The sequence below is a fragment of the Onychomys torridus genome, unplaced genomic scaffold (genome assembly GCF_903995425.1).
Source record: "Onychomys torridus unplaced genomic scaffold, mOncTor1.1, whole genome shotgun sequence".
Lineage (NCBI taxonomy): Eukaryota > Metazoa > Chordata > Mammalia > Rodentia > Cricetidae > Onychomys > Onychomys torridus.
In genome coordinates, this window is record NW_023411183.1 from 215,606 (window position 1) to 235,467 (window position 19,862).

Consider the following 19,862-nt stretch of genomic DNA (forward strand, 5'->3'; position numbering starts at 1 on the left):
ATGCTTTAAACATCTGTGCTGAGATTTATATCACAATATAATCAACCCTTATATTAGTTATGCCTTCTTCTGTCCCCTGTTCTACTTTCTTTTATCTGTTCATTTCTCCTTTTAAAATTTATTTTCATACTGTTGCATTTCCCATTTTCAAACTCATAATCCTACTTAATGCTTTCCTAATGGGTATATTTTCAAACATTGTACTTTATAACATTAGTTTATATTGATGTCATTTTCACACTAGACATTTAAAATAATGATGTGAATGAGTTTAACCTTTGTGTAAGAGTCAACCATAAACTGCTCAATATCTTTTCCAAAATTGGTCACATTTCTGCATGCTGACTACACATGGTGACACAATGTTGTCTGTCTCAAAGAGAGCTCTTCATGTCCTTTTATATCTATAACATGTGTAGCTTTTATTATTAAAGTCACAGTGCAGATTGCTTCCACATTTCACTTCATATTAGTGAAGGAAAGTTTTATATTATCTTAAATTTCCACGTTCTTTTCAAATTTTGTGTATATATCCTGTTAGAGCTAAAATTCATTCATACTTACGTCAGGTACTCAGTTGAAGTTTTGTTCCCCTGAGGCATGAATGCTGTGGGTCAGAGAGCATTTGTTGTTTTAATCAGACAACCTTGGTCCCCCGTATGATGATGCAGGGATGGAACTTTATAATGTTTACTTCACAAGTATACTAGGTCTTAGATCAATCACATATTTAGAAGACCTGAGCTCATCCCATGCAGTTCCTGGATTTTTTTTTTTCTCTTAAACGTTCTGTTTTGGTATAAGGCATCTTACAAGGTGTTCAAGTTAGATTTTTATTGCTGTGATAAAATACTGTGAGCAAAAGAAACTTAGAGGGAACACTGACTTTTTAATGAAAAAATTATGGATTTACTATAAATTTCTTTCATGATTTCTTTAAAGAGTGTCACTGTTCTGTTTTTGCCCTCTTTATATAAATACACATTTGTAACATGGGGATTACATATGTATGATAGTTTGCATACATGTTCCTATCATAACCACTTAGCAGTTTTAATTCATTTCTAATAGTTTGATTAACACATATTATTTGTCACCTGGATGGATCATCTCCATTCAGCAATAGTTTAATTTCTTCGTAGTCTTAGATTACACATTGGTGTTATTGTTTTATATGGTCCCATGATATTAAACCATACCTATAACACAAATCTGTATTTGCTGGTGGCCATGTCAGAGGAGCAGCAGATGACATTTGACTTCATGGTATCAGCCCAGCAGGAGGTGAATCCCTGATGGCTGAATCTTGCATAGGTAAGGCCTGAGACCACAGACTCCAGAATGACTTTTGCTTCTAATGTGCCTTTACGTGTATGCTGCTAATGGGTGTGGGGAGATCCCCACTGCCTGCAATGTAGTATGTTTATCTCATGGAAATGCCTCATTCTACTGTGCATTTTTACCTGTGGACTTCTATTAAGATGATTCCTTCCTAAGCTACGTACTGTCTAATTAATAATAATAATGTTAGTTTATAAAGAGTTTTGATGAATAAAAATAAATATAAAGAATTGTCACACACCTAGAACACATGAGTTTCTATTGAGAAGCCATATAGACTGTGACTTAGGTTGATAATTAAGAAAAAATAATTGAGTCCAAGGAGCCAGGCTGGTGAAAATTACTTTAATCTTAATACTTAAAAGTGCAGTCACAGGTTTTGGTGTGCATCATTAGCTGAAAACAAAGCCTTAAAATAACTTGAGGTTAGGTCAGATGTTTTGATAATAGCTTTGAGATGAAAAACCCCAAAATACAATGTAGAGTTCACGAGGACATATAGCTGATGTCAAAAAAAAATACAAAATAACTCAACTATTACTAGCTAACAAAATAACCTTGGTAGGGATGGTTGATGTTCAAAAGTGAGAATTAATTTCTTATACCCATTTCTGCCCTCAATCTCCTGATATAAAAAACTGTTGATGAGTGAAGTATGTACCCTGAAGGTTTAATGTAGAGCTGACTGATTCTTTTTCATATATATAAGTTTAGGTTTGTGATTTCTTTAAGATTCCTTTTAAGATTACATTTAAAGATAAGCAATAAAGTAATTGGACCTTTCTTTGTAACTGGAAAATTCAGCTTGTCTGTAATAGACCTCACTGAGAAGAATATCTTACTTTTCTACACAGTTAATCTATAACAAGTAGCTGGGTTCTTGGGATAACTGGTATTTTATTTGTAATAAATAAAACGTTTAATCATGTAAGAAGTATGAAAACATGCTGGTTTTTGTTTGTATTCATTGTAATCATTCACTTGAAAAACAGAATATATCTTCCATTATCTCTGCTCATCCCCCATTTGCTCATGGAGATCTTTTCTATTTCCTCTTCCTAGGGTGATCCATGCACCCCTGTTAAGCATGCATCCATCCTTGTTAGCAAGCTTCTCTGTAGTTGTGAGTTGTATTCTAGTAGGGTGGGAGGAGGAAAGAGAGAGGGATCTGTGGTTGATATGTAAAATGCATAAAAATTACTTAATTAAAAAAGACACAGAAATAATAATAATAATAATAATAATAATAATAATAATAAATAATGCATCTGCATTGTAATTTTTATATTGACTGAAATATTTTCCTGAGGTATTTAATCTCTGAAGGAAAGAATACAGATAGAGTTAAAATGAGTTAGAATGAAAACATCAAGAATGAGAGAATTAGAAGGGAAACATTGAGTAAAGATGGAGTTAGAAGGAAACCATCAAAAATGAAAAAGTTAGAAGGAAAACATCAAGAATGAGAAATTAGGAGAACATCAAGAGAGTTAGAAGAAGGAAACCATCAAGAGAATGTGGGAGTGTCTTTTTCCCTAACCCCATTACATAAAAAAGTCATAGTACACACTGATGCTGTGCATTCTCTTTGAGCACTGTGCAGCTGGAGGCTGGTCCCTCAGATAGCAATATATATTGGTTATTAACAAATTGATAATATTGAGATAATATTGCATCATGCACTTTACATGCACAAATTAATTGTATTTCCTTCCATGCATCAATTTTCATTAAAATACATCAATACTCATAACTAACATGACCTATAGAGTAAATATTCACAAATATGTGGAAAACATTTACAGTAAAAACAGTAAGTATGCCCACTTTATAAGAGAATAGATATGTATAAGGACAAATAGGGATGTGATAGGTTTATTAGAAGCTTCAATGTAGCTAAATTTCAGGAGTCTGTTGAACCATTGTCATGTCTATTTAGATAGCAACCAGGCTCAAGGCTCCACTTTAACCTTAATCAAGACCAAACTCACAAACACTCACTGATCTGTTATATATCTCAGATCCCCTTACCCTTCATCCTTAGAAGAAAATTCATCCAAGCAGAAAAGTCTACATATATGATGAATGTGAGGGAAAGTTGTCTTTTTGCCACCTTTATAGTAGGGACTTGTACATTGCTAAAGCTCTATAAATTTAAGTCCTAGGATCTTTTTACTGAGAAAAACATTGACTATAATCTAATAGAACATGGCAAATGGAAAAAGATGGATTTCAAGGGACTCATCACAAACAGACCATGGCATATCTTCCATGCAGGAACCTGACACTCAAACAACAAAACCATACAGGTCAACCAGTGAGGTGACCTTAAGACTAACCTTCTTATCACAGAATGAAGTTGGAGTTCTGAGCAATTTCTTTCTACACTACTGCTATCTGTTTCTTTGCTTTACATAGAGAAGTTTAAGGTCTACAGACTGGATTCTGACACACTCAAATGTAGGAAACTTCTTAGTTCTCTGATATTAAGGAGTGCCACAAACAATGGCAGATTTTGCTTGAAAAGACTTCCTCAAAAATTTTGAATGCAAAGGACTTTGATATCCCCACAGAGTGAACAAGAGACTTTCCATTGTTAGTACCATCTTCCTGAATGTCTGCCAGCCCATCTCTGTCAACTCCAAGTTATGTTGTTTCCATTATAAATGTTGGTTGTACTTTGAACCTCATTATTCATATAGTTTTTCACATAAACATAAGTTCAAAACAGGACAATAAAATTGTCACAATGATAAGGATCTCTGGGTACTGTTCTTTTGTTAATCTTGAAAAAACTGATAAATTTCTTCATGTGGTATACCTATCATTCCCTGATTCTATGTGCACATATCCAGTCTATGTTTCTCATCCTACAGAAAGAATGAAAAACATGCCCAGAGAAAGATCTCACCTCAGTCTTCACCAGATATGAGAGCACACAAAACCATCCTTCTCCTGGTGAACACCTTTGTCTGCTTTCACATGCTTTCCTGCATTTGTCTAGTTTATTTGACTCTTGTTTATAATCCAGTCTGGTTCCTATTGACCATGTCTAGGTTTTTGTTTGGTGTTTGTTTGTTTTTATGCTGTTGTTCTTTGCCTATGCTAGATCTAACCTACTGTCAGATGAATATCTGGTAAAGTATTTTCTCATTTTGCAGGCTGTCTCTTCATTCCAATGGCATCCATTACTGCAGAGAAGCTTTCTACTATCATGTAATCCAATTTTCGATTATTGCTGTTCACCCCTGTGTCTTAAGGTTCGATTCTAAAAGTCCCTTCTCATGCCTATAAATTCAAGTGTGAGCCCTACTTTCTCCTCTTTCATATTCAGAGTGTTATGACTTCAGTGAGGTCCTCAATACATTGACACTGAGTTTTCTATAGGATTAGAGTAAGAATCTAAGAACAATTGTGACAGCAACCATGATACCTGAACAAGTTTAAGCCAGACAATTGGGATCAACATGCAGAAGGGAAGGTCCCATCTCAAAGAAATAAGCATTTGGCAAACAATTCCAGCTGAGAGAGGGAAATGAATTTTCTCCAGTGGAAAGATATCACTCACATTCCAGGGCAGGCAGCATTCTCAGGTCTAGTTGACCAACACAAAAAGTACTCCATATTTACTTTTTTTTTTAAGCAATTTTGATTTAGATTGGTAATTTTTTTTGTCTATTTCAATTTAGAGAGCATTGTTCTCTTTAGTGGTTTGGGTTTGGGTTTGGAGAGAGAGAGAGAAAGAACATAAAATCCATAGGATAGGAGAGAGTGCAGAAAATCTAGGAGGAGGTAGGAAATGAAAACTGATGTGATCAAAATACATTGTGTGAATAAAAATTGAAGCCAATATATACAAAAATGGAGACTGTGATAATACTGCGTCCCCCTATATATTGTGTGCCCTCTGGGGTTAGAGAACAGAACAGCCACTAGATAGACAAGGAGGCCAGAAAATAGTTCCACACACACCTTTAATCCTATTACTTGGGAGGCAGAGATCCATATGGATCTCTGTGACTTCAAGGCCACACTGTAAACAGAGACAGACATGGTGGCACATAACTTTAATCCCAAGACTTGAGATCTTATGTCTTGCTTGGGAAAGACACATGCCTTTAATCCTAGGAAGTGATGGCAGGAAGCAGAAAAAATATATAAGGCATGAGGAACAGGAACTAGAGGCTTTCTAGCTTTTAAGGTTTTAGCAGCAATTTGGCCGAGATCCATTTGGATGAATACTCAGAGGCTTCCAGTTTGAGGAAACCAAGTCGGCTGAAAAGTTGGTGAGGTGAGGTTAGCTGTGACTTGTTCTGCTTTTCTGATCTTTCAGAATTCACTCCAATAGCTGGCACTGAGATTTTTTTTTAATTAATAAGACCATTGAAGACTCCTGTTGCAGAATATAAGGGTGAATTTTCATTCTGCTACATAAGGGTTCTTCAATTTGAGAAGTACCATTTCTTGAAGATGCTGTGTTTTCTCCAATGTTATCTCTGTCAAAAGTAGGTACTTCTGAAAGTGTGGGCTTATATGTCAGGTCTCAGTTTTAACCCATGGTCAGTGCATTTATTTTTATGCCAGTAACATGCTGTTTTTCTTATAACATAACTTTAAACCTGGGATGATGATGTCTCATGCAGATTTTTATTTTACAAAATTGTCTGACTGTCACTTGGAAGTTCTATATTCTACAAACTTTAGTTTGATATTCTGAATGTTTTGTCACATCTGCAAAGGCCACTTCCTAATTATGGTGTCTCTTTTCCTTCCTTGAGCATTTATGTCCAACAGCAGACTATGCCTCAGCTTTCACTCTCAGGGATTAACCCAATTCTATTAATCTAGTCTCTCTATAACACCCCATATACTCAAGGTTGTTATTTCTCAATGTTCTGTTCCTCTTGGGTTATTTATCTCAGCCATACCCTGGGTCTTCTCTAGCTCCTTCATTTTCTTGTTAGAGTTCTTCTTGGGTGATATGCCTTACTTCTCTGTGACTCAACCTCCTCCTTATATTCATGCTAACTTTAACCTGTGTCTACTTCTAGCATCATCATCCCCCATAACTCTTCTGCTCTCCTTTGCCACTTTATATCTAAGTCTACAATACACTTTCTCTATGACTCTTTAACATTACTGTCCTCTATCCTTCATGAATGTCATGAGTTACTCTTGCCTCCAAGAGCAAATGCTTCAAATCTGAGAAAGTAGTTATATGACATGGCATTTTTTCTCTCTCATACACTCTTTATATCCCCTCTTCTGTGTTCTACAAGATTAAAATGCTAATACATTTGTTTATTTATGATCTATAATTTATGTGTCAGAATTAACCAATGATACCACATCAATAATAATTAATTTTCAGCAATTCAGTGAATTTAACATTGTACAAAAATGGCTGTACACGAGAAATATAAACAATGTATAACTGAAGCCAATGGTACAAATAATCTATGGGTATAAGCATCAATTTTCAAGAAGCTGTCATCATGTTTATCAATGCAACAGCATTTGCCTCACCTCCAGGTCCCATGACATCTCCAGTTAAATGTTTCTAACATGGTCAGGAATACTTGTCATAAACTTCCTATGAAAAATCTTAAATGCATTCAGGAATAATTTGGCTATTACTATAATTTCCATGCTACTATTTTACCCCCAGGCACAACTTACTCAGTGTACTGACAATGTAATACACCAAAACCATGAATGACTAAAACTCTCAGGGACAATTCACCTGCATCAGCTAGAATAGTGACTTCTGGGACTGTAGAAGCCAGCAAAGAGGGAACATCAGCTCTTTTTTTGTTTGACTTCTTTTTTGTACTGAAACGAAAGTTTTGTGCCTTCAGAAAAAAAAAAAACAGCCTATAGAATGGTGATGCTCAGTCTTAGAGTGAACCCTTTCAACTTCTCTTTAAAAACACTCAAAGGGATGTCCAACAATTTGTTTACATGGTGATTATAAGTGCTGTCAATTTGACAAGCAAGATTTAGAATCATAGTGGAAATAAAAGGTTTTCAACACATTAGAAAGCAAGTGCAGAGACAAGATCCATCTGGAAGGACCGCTTGCCCTTCTGGGTAATGGCTTCTATGACCCCCCTGCATCAAACTTATCCCCACCTCATTATGATCAAACTGTCTAATAATGGGATAATCCTCAGAATAAATTTGTATAGATCACAGATGCCCAAATTCCTTTTATACTTTTACAGGAATAAAGCTTGCAAATTAATTATGTAATATTAAAACATTATTGAGACTTTCAATAAACCATGAGAATTTGTTAACTTTGCTCCAATTTTTCACAGATTCCTCATTCTGTATGCAGTGAGAGCTGTGGGGCCTGGATTCAGGAAAATGTCCCTAGAGGGCAAAGCTGTTTGCTGTTATGATTGCACTCCTTGTTCAGACAATGAGATTTCCAATGAGACAGGTAAGAATTAATCTTACAGAAATGGTTCCACATTTCTACAGGATTCTAAATTTTCTTAAAAACTGAAAAATATCTAGAGATGTCAGAATAATTTATTCCTTCTCTTATTTAGTATATGAAATGTGCATCACCATGTCTTGAAATAGTGCAGAGTAGGCACTACAATTTATAATTGATTTACATATATGATCAACTTCAGCTATTGTTTCCTGCAGAAAACCCCTTTCCTCTGTACTAATCAATATGCTTTATTTCCTCACATAATTTAACACATAGTAATAAAGTGCACTAATTAGATGTTTTCCTACTGTATTTCAGTTATGATTAGAACTCCCCTAATTGTAGGATAGGTTATTTTAATAATGATTCTTCCCAGCAAGAACAGAAAATTAGCAATTTGTGTTTGATATCTCCACTATATAATTATTGACTGTACAGTGCAACTAAAATTTCAAATTTCCTTAATGAATAGAATTTTGTCCATTTTTAAGCTCCAATTATGAGAAAAAGTATTTAAAACAATATCCTCAAAGCCGTTCCAAGGTCTGTTACTGAGAGTTGTACCAAGACCTAAGAGCTACAATGGAATATAGAATCTTCATTTAGAAGAATAGGCCATGAACATATTCACAGCATGTTACATTGGGAAGAAAAATCTTTAAAAGCTACTATTTCCATACCTAATACTAAATGTGTGACCAGGTTTATTTCAATTGTGAAATTTTCAAATATTTTCTATTCTTTGAGAATTTCATACTATGTATTTTGATCATATTCATACCCTCCCAAATCTTCCACTTTCCTACCTAACTTTTTTTTTCTCTCATTAAAAAAATTAAGAAAATCTCATTGTGCTCAGTTTCTGCTACCCAAATACTCTTTGGAGTGGAGTCCCTTATGGAATATTGACTAATTCCTATTGCCACATTCTTAAAGTTTAAAGTGTCTTCCCCTTATATCTACTATGAGGTCAAATAGCTTCCAGTTAAGTGTAGTATTTTATGCCAACTCTCATAAATAATGATATTTGGTCTGCACTGAGATTTCACATGTTATATGCATGATATCAAACCTTGAATTTGTATATTCAACTGCCCAGCTGTATCTGGAAGTTTCTATTCCCTTGAAGTATTTTGTGACCTCTGACTTACATTCTTTCTGCAAATTCTTTCATGGTTTTCTCACATTGAGATGTAAAAGACAGTGCCCCCAAGCTGTTATTCAAAAGAAACACACTTTTAGTGAATATGCACACACACACACACACACACACACACACACACAGTAGTTTTTATTACATGTATCATGTGCCTTTAGTAAGGAATGGAGTTATACATGTGAGTCATCCATTAAAACTTAGAAAACTAAAACAAAATGAACACCTCCACATAAAACAGAAGGAAATAACTGAGCCTGAGGTTATGCCTTGAAAGTAGGTCCTAAGAACAGATATAACAATGTATCACAATAGCTGAAGGAAACATTATTTACAAGGTATATAGAAATAAGTTTTATTCTATTAAAGTGAATTCAATAACATGCTAACAAAATTTGTCAACAAAATAATATTGAAAATCTGGTGATGAGTTTCTTTATAAATCATACAAATAATGACAGTGGAAATCTGGTGTGCATAAATCACTGTTATTGTACTTCAAATACAAGATGAATTTTTTGAGAGAGAAGAATATTATAACATTGTTTTATTTCACACCCTAAAACTGTCTCAATAGTTCTGACCTTTCCTCAAGTGGAATGATGACTATTCACTAGTGCACTAGTCAAGCCTGTAACAATGTAGTAATGGCTATTCACTAAAGCTCTCACAGAGAAGAGTCAATATTAGAACACAGGAAGCATTTTATAATGATAAGAAAATTTAGACCTTATGTTTAAGAAGAGTATTTTATGAAAATAATTTCAAGAGCATATTCCCTCTTTTGCACTATTCAATTTAATTATGTGGTATGACTTATGATGTGGTTTCAGAAATGAAGTATGTTTATGTATTGTAATTCAGTATTCTAATAACTTCCAAAAGAGATACACCAATAGCACAAAAGCTTGAAAGTATATAATAGAGAAAAGTATAAGATATATTTTAATTTATAATCAGTATAAAGAAGTTGGGTTGTATGTGAAGCTACTGGTAATTGATAACTACTACCAAAGAAGGAACATCATGTTTTTTAAGGTTGTGGACTCTGAAATGTTGTCAATATTCCAGTTGTTGCCCCCATAATATGTAAATACAAGCATCACTGAATAGACTCAGTGAGTATTAAAATGTAAAAAGAAGAGATAAGAGAGCACATTATGTTGGGAAGTAAAACGAGAAGAAGTTAGCCAGGCAGTGGTGGCACACACCTTTAATCCCAGCACTTGGGAGGCAGAGCCAGGTGGATCTCTGTGAGTTCAAAGCCAGCTTGGGCTTCCAAGTGAGTTCCAGGAAAAGGCGCAAAGCTACGCAGAGAAACTCTGTCTTGAAAAACCAAAACAAAGCAAAACAAAACAAAAAAAAATAGTGGGAGAAGTTGACAAATGGAGCAAGAGGAAAGAGGGCTGAGTTGGATCAACACACTTTATAAATTCACATAAATTATAACTGAAATATCAGATAAGGAAGTTGAGTGGTATAAATATGAATATGTTCACTACAGAGTTTGTGTTTCTTTGTTACTGAGGGAAAAACAGTCATGTAGATAGCAGTTTTGTCAACAAGTACAGAAAAAAGGGCTTAGAACAAAAGGGATAACTTCAGCTTGGATTGAATCTCACCTTCATTTCTGATCAGGTATGGATCAGTGCATGAAGTGTCCAGAAAGTCATTATGCAGATACAGAGAAGAAACACTGCCTCCAGAAAGCTGTGAGTTTTCTTAACCATGAGGACCCCTTGGGGATGTCTCTCACAACCACAGCTCTGTGCTTCTGAATACTCACAGCTGTGGTTCTTGGACTCTTTGTGAAGCACAAAGACACTCCAATTGTCAAAGCTAATAATAGGACCCTTAGTTAAACATTGCTTATCACAATCACTGTCTGTTTCCTATGTTCCTTGCTCTTCAATGGCCGTCCCAAGACTGCAACCTGTATCCTTCAGCAGATCACATTTGGAGGTGCTTTCACTGTGGCTCTTGCCACCGTGTTAGCCAAAGCTATCACTGTGCTTATTGCATTCAAGGTTACTTTTCCAGGGAGAGAGGTGAGGTAGTTAATAATATCAAAGGCTCCAAACTTCATTATTCCCATATGTACTCTAATCCACCTTGTCTTCTGTGGAATCTGTCTAGGTACTGCTCCTCCCTTCCTTGACCAAGATGTTCCTGCTGAACATGGACATATCATCCTTGTGTGTAACAAAGGCTCAAATTTTGCCTTTCATGATATACTGGGATATATTTGCTCCTTGGCCCTTGGGAGTTTTACTATGGCTTTCATGTCACGGAATCTTCCAGATACATTCAATGAAGCCAAGTTCCTGTCATTCAGCATGCTAGTGTTCTTCTGTGTGTGGATCACATTCCTCCCTATCTACCATAGCACCAAGGGGAAGGTCACGGTTGCTATGGAAGTCTTCTCTATCTTGGCTTCTAGTGCAGCCCGCCTTGGCTTCATTTTTGTCTCTAAGTACTATATTATCTTAATAAGGCCAGATTAGAACTCAGTTCATCATATCAGGAACAGATCACATTATAGAAGGAATAACCTTCTCAAAACCTAGTTCAAAACTCAACATAGTTCTTATATTAAGCCATGAATTGCAAAGATGAAGTCCAGTTGATCTTTACTGCAGATATGTGTTACACAATTAGATTATGGGTTTGATTCTCTGTGCTTTTACATGGTCATCTGCTTACAGGAAAATTTCTATCTACACTCATCTAATTGTACTAGAGCCTCTTTATACTGGAGCTATTGGAGTTATCCACACTTGAAATCCAGGTCGTATTTTCACAATACCAGGACCTCAGTATGTATCTGGCCTTGTCTGAAACCTTCTGTTAATATCATGATATTTTGAATGCATAGAAATCTACCTACATCTGCCTCTGCTCTTCTGAGATGCACAGCTTCATACCATCTCTTCTGGGACTAAAGATGGCCAGTCCCAACATCCCTCCACATTCTTCTATAATATAGACTGCTAAGATTCATGTTATTGATTTAAATTGCTTGAAAGAATCAAGTATAATCTCTTTTCCAATTGTACTAATCACGTTTTAAATTTTGAAAGTGTTTCCTAGTAAAATTTTATCTTGTCTTTCAACAACTTTGATAAAATATATAGATAAAATTTTTATTTTATATTCAACTTTTAATATACCAGATTTGTACAAGAACATCCATCTGTTTCTTAAAGGTCTCAAGGCCCTTCACTAAATTATCAGGTTTTCATTCAAGTTTATGTAATTATACTGAAGAATGTGGGATTTTCAAAATGTAAATGTAATCTTCTTGAACAAAAAATTTCATCAGACATTGAATAATATGTTGCATGCTAAGTTAGAATGAACACATACTATGAATTATATTTTATTACCCAATGTCAAATGTCAGTCAATCAGAACAAGGAACTAGGTCTAACTACATGGGTCCTTTATTTGTCCTCATATGATATATGTCACATTTCCGCCTGTTTTAAATCTAGTTGACTACCACCAGTTCCCTTTTAATCTAGGCATTTGTGCATCATTTATCTGAATGCTTCTTCCAATTAACTGCTTTTCCTTGAATTAGTGTATACTCTTCATTTAAAATCATGAATAGGTTACAATGTGCCACTTTATTATTACATATTTCTGAAGAATTCATCACCATTTCATACAAATACATACAATATATAAAGTAAAATATTTTCTACTTCCACATCATTAAATAACAGCAAAATTGTATAAAATTGTTAGACTTTTACTACTGTGAGTTTTGTCCTAGCTGTGGTGACTCTTTTGCTCTTATGTGAATATACTAGGCTAGGAGGTCTCACTGCTGTAACTGAACATAATTACTGCTTGTCAAGAGGGAAACCAACACTAGTTATGGAAACCACAGCAACAACCAAGAACAAGTGAAGTCTTAGATCTCAGAGGAGAAGCTACAACTGCCACTTTACTAAAACAGTATAGACCCTAAACATTGTAAATATTTGTTCTCACACACACAATTAAGTCTATTCTTCAGATCTCTTTAAGGATATGTCATATTGAAACAGATGCATACAATTATACAAGGCAACAAGCAATCAAATTGAAGAAAATTGTAGAGCCCCGTTCTAATTGATACATTTACAGTGAGTACTCCCATAAGTTTCAGGTTTTATTGATGAAGATGGGACAGAAAGAATCTTAAGCACCTGAGAACCTGCAAGATTGTTGTGAGATTATGTCTCTTAGGAATGTTATACATTATTCTTAAAGACACATAATGTCTGATCAACAAGACTTCAAAAATATGAGCTGAACTAGGAACACAACAATAGGCATGTAGATGTGAATGGAAAACCACAATAGACCTCGATCATACAAGGATTACAGGCAACAAAGTAAAGCTGGCAGAAGAAGAAAAATTCTTCCATGAGGCAGAGCACACTAAATGATTTGCAAGACAAAATGGTATTCATATACAATTTAGGATTATATATTTATATGTATTTGTATACATTAATCATATAGTACATACTTTATATGTTATGTTTGAAATTATATGTATAAGTTATATATTATATAAGATATATTATGTATAGGAATTATACATACATTTATATCTGTAATATGTACTCACAGATATTTGAATGTATATATGTAATAAAAACTTAAAAAAAGAGTTTATAATAGAGAAAGAATAGGTATTCAGGATCATTTAGTCAGAGAGTAGTCAAGGGAAAAATGATGTAATTTCACTATAATATGAAAAATGACAATGCAGTTCTATTAATTGGCATTTAAAGTTGATTTATATCTTCTATATTTTTAATGTTGTTCTTTAGCTTTCCTTACTAAGTAATTAAATATGTTGTGAAATTAATTACTCTGCAATTCACATGAAACTTTTTTTAAAAGAGTTGTCTTCTATAGCTATGGATCCTACATGGGACCATACTAGACCTTCTGCATATGGGAGATGATTGTGAAGCTGGGTCTGTTTGAGGGGACTCTGGCGGTGTGATCAGGATCTATCCCTGGTTCAAGAACTGGCTTTCTGGATCCCATTACCTGTGGTAGGACACTCTGTTCACCCTTGATGCAGCCAGGAATGGGGCACAATGAAGGCAGTTCTAAGAGGCAAGTTCAAGGCAATGAATGCCTACATAAACATACTGGAGTGATTTCTTATTAATAACTTCATTACACACTAGAAATCTCTAGAAAAACAATACTTGAAAATGGTAGATAAAAAGAAATAAGAGGGCTACAAATCAGGGCTGTGAAAATCAACAATGAAGTCAATGAGATGGAAACAAACAGCAACAGCATAAACCAAATGAAGAATACAAGAAATGAAAGGTTGTTTCCTCAAAGAAATCAAGAAGATATCAAGGCCTTAGACAAATTAGTCAACAAAATGAGAGAGAATATCTAAATTAATGAAGCTAGATGTTAAAAAGATGACTTTACAACAGATCCTGAGAAAATTGAGAGAAACATAAGGACATATTGTGGAGCTACACTGACTCCAGCTTGTGGCTTCATCCCATCTTGACTTAAGGTCAGATAGTTCAAGCCTGTATTTGCTCCTCAAGGCTGAATAGCAGGATGTTTGGACAAAGGCGTGGTTACTAGATGTTTTGATATTATGGGGATGTTTATGCTTTTTTGTTCCTTCAACCATGATGAGGAAGTCTTTTGCCCCTCTTGCTTTGTGTATAAAAAATGCTTTGCAAAATAAATTTGGGGTTACTGCTGTATACATTGAGAGCCCTCCCAATTCTATCTTCTGTCTCTTGTCTATTTTTAAGCTACACTCCCCATTTCAGGTACTGTTGGACAAGTCAGTTGTTCCTGACATGTGGTACCTAAACAGGAGATCTGAAAACTGGGGGCGTCTTCATGAAGATCACTCAGGTGAATGGAGCACTCAGATATTATTAAAGTGGAAGTGCAGTGAGTAACTTGGGAGTGAAATTGTAAATATGGAGTAGGATAATAGTAGACAACTGTTTATACATTTGCTTAAAGATATTTTAAAAGTCAGAGGAGCTAAAGTAGGGCAGCAGGCAGTACAGAAATGTTTTAGTTTGTAGAGCAAGTGTGCCCTTGGGTTCCCAAGCATGAGACCTTGGATACAGACACCTGGGGGATAATTGTAGTCAAAGTCCACCAGCATTATAATGAGCATGGCCCTGGGAAGGTCACAGTGGATGCACTTATTCTGTGGGCATCTATCAGGGATACTTTTAATTTGTGCCACGAACAGCAGAAGGTATTTCCCACTGAAATGGTTAAAAGTGAAACAAAACACTCCATGACACCAGAGGAACCACTAGACACAGACTCCTTTACAAAATTGTTTGATGATGATCAGGTCAATCCTGGTGATGAAGCTGAGCTTGAGGAAGAAACCACTAAATAGCATTATCAGGAGTTTTCACCTGCTCTGCTTCTGACCATGAATGTTGAGAAGCACAAATTTTGTGATGAAACTAAGGAGGCTTGAGAGATTCAGTAGTTTCCCTTTCACCAAATTGGAGACTCTGCAGGTCTCCTCTGCTCAGAAGAGCACTCCTCTTTCTACAATAGGGGCTGGATTAGATCTACCTGGGGGGCTGTCTATCAATGTAGAAAATTTGCCTGTGATTGCTATGGTGCAAAGTCCTCCTGGAACATGGCAAACCCTCACCCTTAGTCATGCATCTCCACTGCAAGCTAGTGTTAGAGAAGCAGCTGGCAGAGGAAAGGATGTGCAAGGATTTCAAATGTTCCCAGGGATTGATAGAAGCCTTGCCTCCCAGAGATTGGAAACAGATGGCCAAAGCTTGCCTGTCACAAGAGGATTACCTGTTGTGGATTCAAGAGAAGGAATCAATGGGCTAATAAATGTAATTCAAAGAAGGATAGCCAGGGGAATCCTGTTATATAAGTGATATTTTGCTTACCCATAAAAATGAAGGAGTTTTGCTTGCCACATCTATACAGCTTCAGCAGAGTCTTATTCATGCAGGATTGTTAATTGCTCCAGGAAAGTGCAAAGACAGCTGCCTTTTCAGTATTTGGGACATATATTATATTCTAAAGAAAATAAACCTCAGAAAATGGAAATTAGGAAACATAGCTTGCAAACTTTGAATGGTTTTCAAAAATTATTGGGGATGTTTCAATGGCTATGGCCCTATTTGAAGTTGTCTGTGGGAGATCTGGAGCCCCTCAGTGAGATTCTTACAGGAAATAGTGGTCCTAGTTTCCCTAGGTATCTTACAGATGTTGCTAGACAAGTACTGGCTCAGGTGGAGCATGCCATTCAGCATCAGCAAACATGCTATGTTGACTATGCAAAACCATGGGGAATCTATGTGCTTCCCACATGACAAACTCCAACAGCTTTTTTTTATTGCAAAATGGGCTGTTATTGTGTTTGAATCTAGCTGTTTCACCAGCCTGAGTCTTGAACTCTTATTATGAAGCAGGAGCTTGTTTAACGCAGAAAACAAGGTGCTGTGGATATCGCTCTGTACAAAAAAAATGCTGTTTGGCCAGTGGCTAGGCAGGAAGTATAGGCAGGACAAGAGAGAAGAGGATTCTGGGAAGTAGAAGGCTGGAGAGAGACACCGCCTACCGCCGCCTTGTTTAACACAGAAAACCTGGATAGATTCTAATGGATATTTTGGTAGAGAACCAAGTGTGGTCAACATTCCTTTACTAAACAACAAGCTGATTGTGTATTTTAATATAATGATTTTTGGGCAAATGCTTTTGCTCAGTTTTGGGGCCAAATTGATAATCATTTTCCAGCTGATGGATTGTTTCAATTTGCCCAAATGCACTCATTTATATTTCCTAACATTGTGATAAAAGATCCCATAAAAGATACTATGCTGGTTTTTACTAATGGTTACTTCAATGGAAGAGATGCTTATGTCGTGAATGGTAAAGTTTATGCAGTACAAACAGCTCGGGAGCTTCAGCTCAGATAGCAGAATTTTGAACTGTGACTATGGTTTTCCAGGTTTTTTTTGTTTGTTTGTTTGTTTGTTTTTTTAAATAGCTCATTTAATTTGTATACTGATTGTCATTATATTTTCGAGCCCTTCAATTTATAGAGACTGTTTCATGCATTGAAACTACTGATGGTCATGTTAGGATGTTATTTCAGCAAATTCAAGATGACATTTTTCAAAAAAAGCTATCATGCATTGTGGTTCATATTTTGGCTCATTACAATCCTCTTGCCTCTCCAGCTGATGGTAATACATCAGCTGATAAATTAACACAGGTGGTCACCTTGTCCCAGGTAGACTTGGCTCCACAGTCACATGCCAGTCATTACCAGAATAGCAGAAGTTTAAGAAAACAATTTGGCCTTACCAGGGAAGTTGCTAGTCAGATTGTTGAATAATGTGATGTGTGTCCACAGTATTTGCCTGTGCCTTCCTTAGGGGTAAATCCTTGAGTCCGTCTTACCAATCATTTATGGAAAATGGATGTTACTCATGTTGCAGAATTAGGCAAATTAAATATGTGCATTTGACAGTCAATACCTATTCAATTTTTTTGATGGCTATTGGGCAAATTGGGGAAGCTACCAAGCATGGGATAGCTCATTTCTTAATATGTTTTTCATATATGGGGATTTCTAAAATTACAAAAACAGATAATGGTTTAGGATATATTAGTAAAGCTTTTCAGCAATTTTGTTCCCAATGGAAAATTGAGCATAACACAGGACAAAGTCTTGTTGAATGAGCCCATGGCAGTCTCAAGATCCATCTTCAAAAAATAAAAAGGGGGACTTATATCCTCAGTCACCACATAATGCATTCAATTATTCCCTCTTTATTTGAAATATTTTGAATTGGATGCCCATGAGCAATCTGCCACATACAGATTTTGGCATGATGGCACTAGAACAACCTCTGCTGAGGTGAAATGGAAGGAAGGACCTTTGCACTGGGTTATTTTTTTTTTTTTTTTTTTTTTTTGGTTTTTTTGAGACAGGGTTTCTCTGTGTAGCTTTGTGCCTTTCCTGGTACTTGCTTTGTAGACCAGGCTGGCCTCAAACTCACAGAGGTCCACCTGCCTCTGCCTCCTGAGTGCTGGGATTAAAGGCGTGTACCACCACCGCCTAGCACAAACCTCTTTTGATATGGGGTGGAGGGCATGTTTGCTTTTTTTCACAGGAAGAAAATGAAGCTAGATGGCTGCCTCAGCATTTGGTGTGGTGTACAGAAGAGAGGAATGCCAGTCCAGATGATATTGTGGTTGCTGATGCTTTCCCAGAGGGATTGGAGTAAGATTTACTGAACCCATGTTCATGATCCCTCAATATTTCATCCTCTAGTCTGGAAAAGGAAGGAGATTATGGTTATGGTTAATGATTCTCAGCTTCTTGATAGACATGCTACACAATTTTCCAGACCTCTGTGAGTATTAACTATTATGGATCTGTCTGAGAAATGCCTATCTGTTTTTCCAAAATAAAACTGTGACTGGGTTTTTGGCCATTTATCCACACTATATCTTGGGACATGGAGGTCACTTTTGCCATTATACTGTTTATCTCTGGTTGCCAAAAGGAAATAGAAGGCCTGAAAACAAGTGACTCAGAGATTTTCCCTCTGTAGGAAAGAGACTTGTTGGAGTAATCCTACCCTATTATGAAAGTGTTGTGTGGCTGAAGCCCCTCTTCAGTTTAGTATCCCTGGATTACAGAGATATGTGCTAGATTGGTCAGTAAACCAAATTAGGAGGTACTGAAGAGGCCCTCCAAAATGATGATGAGAAGTGGGATGAAAGTCTTGCTGTTGGTATTTGGTACTCAGAGACTGGAGTAACCCAAAGTTATCTTTGGAAGCTAGAGGCAGTGATGCATTGGATTTTAGGAGAGGGAAAAATAGACGTTCAGAATTATGGAGTTACTCCTACCACACTCCCAACAAAAAACACATTATCTTGTTGCTTGAATAGATCAGTTTTAGTTTGTGTTAATGTACCTTCTTTTTAATGTAAGTTATGAGAATTGTAATTAACCAATTGTGTGTTCATTTTTAATAATCATACTAGAATTATGATGTTAACCCATTATTGTTTGTAACCTTGTCTCTTCATAATGAAATTGTTACTGGTTTGAAAAAGGTTAGAGCTCACCTGAGAGGAATTTGGTGTGATGCTATTGAGTTCTTAGATTTGATGTGGTTAAAAAGGAAATATTGGATTTTGATGCAGCTAAAACTGCTAAAGACATCCTTGACCAATTTAAAATGGTCATTCCATCTTAATCATCCTTTACTCCCTTATTAGAGTGTATTGCAGCCATAGGAACATATGTATTGCTAGGCATTATTTGCCTGTCTATTATTATCAAGTTATTTGTGAACTCTTGGTGGAAAGTTGGTTCAGAGCTACATGGAGTTAATTTCTGCATCCTCCCTTGAAATTTTCCAGAGGTTGGTAGTTAAAGACAGATAAGTCCATTTTTTTTTACCATTTTTTTTTTTTACCATTTTACTACCTAAGCAGTGAATGCATGATAGAATTCATGAGATTAAGATGGATAAGACCTGTTAGTTGAAAAAGGCAAGCTAATGCAGATACAGACATCTGAGGGGTTTTGGGGAACCCTTAGAAAATAAAGGAGGGAATTGTGAGAGCGCACAGAGACTCCAGCTTGTGGCTTGATTCCATCTTGACTTAAGTTCAGAGAGATCAAGTTTGGCTTTGCTCCTCAAGGTTGAATAACAGGATATTTGACCAAAGAACTGGTTACTAGACCTCTGGCTCATCAAAGCCAAATAACAGGGTGTATGGTCAAAGGTATGGTTACTAAATGTTTTGATAATTGAGGAGGTGTTTATGCTTGTTTGTTCCTTGAACTGTGGTAAGAAGGACTTCCCTCCTCCACCCCCTGCCTTGTTTTGGGTATAAAAA

General features: G+C 36.0%; 1 pseudogene; it reads left to right on the plus strand.

Moving 5' to 3' along the window:
• LOC118574989 overlaps positions 1-19,862 on the plus strand; it is a 73,489-nt pseudogene that overhangs the window by 23,672 nt on the left and 29,955 nt on the right.